Raw genomic sequence first — 4174 nt, forward strand, 5'->3', positions numbered from 1 at the left:
GAGGAAGAAGTCACTTCATTAATTTAATAAAAAGTACATGTACAAATGATCATATTTGGAGAAATTATCAATACAAAAGTAGGATTAGTTTTTCTTAGCTCTCATCTTGAAATAAATTACGAATTGCACTAGGAGTTGCATCTAAAGGTCCTGGTGGTTTATATTCGCTAGCCATGCCGAACACTGTATAAATACCTTGATTTATTGGGACATTGCACAATGCACATGTGGAAGTATTTTGCATTTGCCTCACTAAACATATTAAGTGGTAGTAGTGTCCACATGGTAGTATATACTGGCCGCTCCACCCATCGAATACTTTGTAACATACAGGACATTGGGGGGTGGAGGAACTTGTAGCCTCAGCAGAAACTCCCACAAGATCAAGATGTATCAAAAAATGAGAGATGTGGTTTCCTTGGCGCACAGGAACAATACGTGAAGAGATGCTCTGCACATCTTGGCTGATCTTTGTTAGCTACTCTTGAATCCCTCTATTGGCCGGGGGAGGAGTTGACGCTTGAGTTAATCGGTCAGCTTCTTTCTCCTTCTCTGCTAGCTGTGCCCCTAAGCTTTCTTTGACCTTGTTTAACTCCAATCCACAATGAGAGCAAGTTCTTCTCTTGTGAATGTCACTGTCTCTTCACGTATGTCGTGGGTGTTGACAGTGGCCTCTTTGGAGGCGAAGTCCACTGGAGTTTCTAGGATGAATTGAGCATATAGAATCTTAGCAAAATAGAGTGGAGCGTCGACGTTATGGAGAGGACGACCGTACACCTCCAAGAAAATGCGCTCGGCATTAGTTTTGATATCATTGTGAGTGCAACGTGAAATCTTCCATCTTCCCTTCTTAATCTCGCCATCTGGACATGGCCATATTTCCTTTATCATCTCTGTGGTTACGCGTTTGTTTATGTCTTTCCATTGGGCATAAGTTGGATTTGTCCATTTCGACAACCTGCATGCTGTTCTTGTAGCTTCGCGGGCTGTCAGGCCATGTGCAAGGGCCTTCATTCGCTCGTATGCCTTCTTGGCTAACTCTCCTGATGCTCGTTTGCTTGCGTCTCTGCCATATCTGCATGAACGTAAATGACTTTAGAATTTTAATGAACTGTAAAGATCAATGTAAGATAAATTGATCATTACTCTCAAAATCTTAAAGTTAAACACCACGAGAGGAGATATGTATTGCAAAGACTCGATGAGAAATATCCACTTGACTCCAAAAATACTTCAAACAATGCGCGCACATCAAATTTTGAAGAGAAAACATAAACTTAAACACCACAAGAGGAGAGAGATATTGCAAAGACTCAATGAGATAATATTTCAAACATTGGACACATCAAATTTTGAAGAGAGAAACAAAATGCCATTCCTGAAACTTAATCTCTTGATACTGTATCATTACAAAGTTGGGGTGAATGACACCGATAGCTCTACAAGAGGACGTTGTGCCCTCGTTGGGTCAGTATTTAGTGATCTAAAAAATTCAACTACTTGCAAAATTGATTTTCGCTCATCGCGATTAGGTAGAAACATCCAATTTTTGACTCTATGAATAATAGTATCCATGGTAACTTTGTCATGGGAACTATTATCCATCCACAACTCTTGCACTTTCTGCCAAAAGTCATATAAAGTTTGTAATAAATATCCCAAGGCAAAAACATCAGATGTAGGAGTGTATGCATCTGCCAAAAATGGATCATAAAGCTCTGGGGCTATCCACGGCCGTTTATTTCGCTCTCTGTCTACGTAGGAGACTGCCTGTGCCACCTTCTCAGGGTTCTTGTCTGCCTCAAATACAAAATTGAGAGACACCCATTTTTTGGGCGCTCTCAACAGTAACCCCCAATCGATAATACCTATGCGTGGCTTTAGCTCTTTTGTAAAATCCAACACTACATTGAATGGATGTAGGTCGGTATGTACAATTCCTGCCATATGTGCTACCGCTAGGCCTTCCACCAGGGCATGCATAATATGTGGCATGCTTATTACTATTTGTTTTATTTTCGAAAGTTCTAGATGACTTAAAGGGATATTATCAGGCGGGGGTTGTCTCCATCCTCGATCCAAACGGAAAATTGCTCTGGTGAACTCACTGAATCTGAAGGGAACCTTCAGAAGAGTATCACCAAGAGCGCCGCCATTATAGTACGGGAAAATAGTGATCCAAGGAGCCTCTTTTGTAAAGGCAATGCACCGGACAATCGATGGATGTAGCACTTGCATACCCTGCTCTGCCTGGAAGCTCTCGAACTTGGCGCTGCCTTCTCCTTTGTAGTGCTTTCCGCAAAAAGTAATGTGCTCCGGTAAAAATGATATACCTTTAACTGTATACTCTTTTACTGTGCCAAAAACACCGGAGCCTATTGTTCGCCCTTCGAACAGAGCCTCGTGCGGGATGCCAATGAGATGTGTGCACATAGAATTGTAGATGGTACGATTAATGACACCTGTACCACTTGCATCTGCCTGGCTGGACGTTGCAGCGACGTCCTGGGCAATGCGCACTCTTTTGGGGAGGGACTCTGCATCCAACGCCTTCATGCGCTTGCTCTTGGCTCTTTGCTCGCTCCATACAACGTCCCATAACTGTAGACGTTGCATATTGGCTTCAGGCGAGGTAGCATCTCTAAGATCACTGCATGCTACACGCATGCTCCCCAAAATGGTTCGTGTTATGTGTTGATGGTTTAAATCTGCTATCTTCTGTCTATCAAGCAACTCAGCGTTGCCTCCCGCTTCGAAGCTGACGCTGTGCATTTTCCCATATTTGGTCTATTAGATCTCGCATGAGTATCTCAGACTCATTGATCTTTTTGACGACATCATCAGCACATTGTGACACTGTGATGACTGCTTCAATGCGAATTGCTCGCAGAACGATTTTACGCTCTTCGGGGGAAAGCATGTTGATCGTCTTCGTAAATCTAGCAAATATCACTAAACACAAAAAAACAGAATATCAAACATTACTGAAATCAACATCAAGCAAACGTGAGAGAACAGCAACAAGTATATCATTATTTATCAATGTTCAAACAAAAACGGAATATCAAATAATTTTAATGAACTCAACATCATCCAATACATCATCAAACGTGAGAGAACAGCAACAAGTGTATCATTACTTATCAATGATCAAACAAAAACAGAATATATCAAACAATATTACTGAACTCAACATCATGCAATACATTATCGAACGTGAGACAACCGCAACAAGTGCATTATTACTTACAAAGTGTATACATTATCGAATGAGAGAGAGAGAGGGGGGGAGGAAGAGAGAGAGGTGTGACAGATAGAGAGAGGAAAAATTAAATGACATTTTTTATAGTTTTGTGAGTTCCTAAAGAGAGAAAAATAATGTTTTGTAATCCTAAAGCACTCCTCATCTACACACCTATCGTGATAGAGAGAGAGATGTGAAGTGTATCATGAGAGAGAGAGAGAGAGAGAGTTGTGAAGTGTATCATTGCGAGAGAGAGAGAGAGAGAATTGTGAAGTGTATCATGAGAGAGAGAGAGAGAGAAGAGGAAGAGAGAGTTGTGACAGATAGAGAGAAGAAACATTAGATGACATTTTTAATGTTTTTGTGAGTTCCTAAAGAGGAAAATAATGTACTGTTTTAATTTTTAAGTAAATAGAGGGAGAAAAAAGAAATTATTAAGAATTATGTATATTTTAAGAGAAATAAAAAAAAATCATTATCTACACATCTATCGTGTTGTGAAGTGAATCATGAGAGAGATAGAGAAAGAGTTGTGAAGTGTATCATGAGAGAGAGAGAGGGGGATAAGAAGAGAGAGATATTCATATTTTTCGAGTTACGAATCACGAATCACGATCTTTGATCCATGAAATACTCATGCCACGTTAGCAACCAAGTATCGCATGGATCAAACACAATAAAAACAATACAAGTCAAATCAAACAAATTTACGACATTTATTCGACCGCGTTAACGATCATATGCCGTAATATGCAAGCAAATTTATGACACTTTTTTGACCGCGTTAACGATCAAATGCCGCAATATGCAAAAAACAATTTATGCACTAGCGGACGACACCAACTTGCCACGTTAATGACAAAATGCCGCTCGATTCTATGGGAATACAAATAGGATACGAACATACACTGGCCGCGTTACCGACCATAT

This window comes from Cibotium barometz, chromosome 2 (assembly GCF_041138505.1).
Source record: "Cibotium barometz isolate CiBa-2024 chromosome 2, ASM4113850v1, whole genome shotgun sequence".
NCBI lineage: Eukaryota > Viridiplantae > Streptophyta > Polypodiopsida > Cyatheales > Cibotiaceae > Cibotium > Cibotium barometz.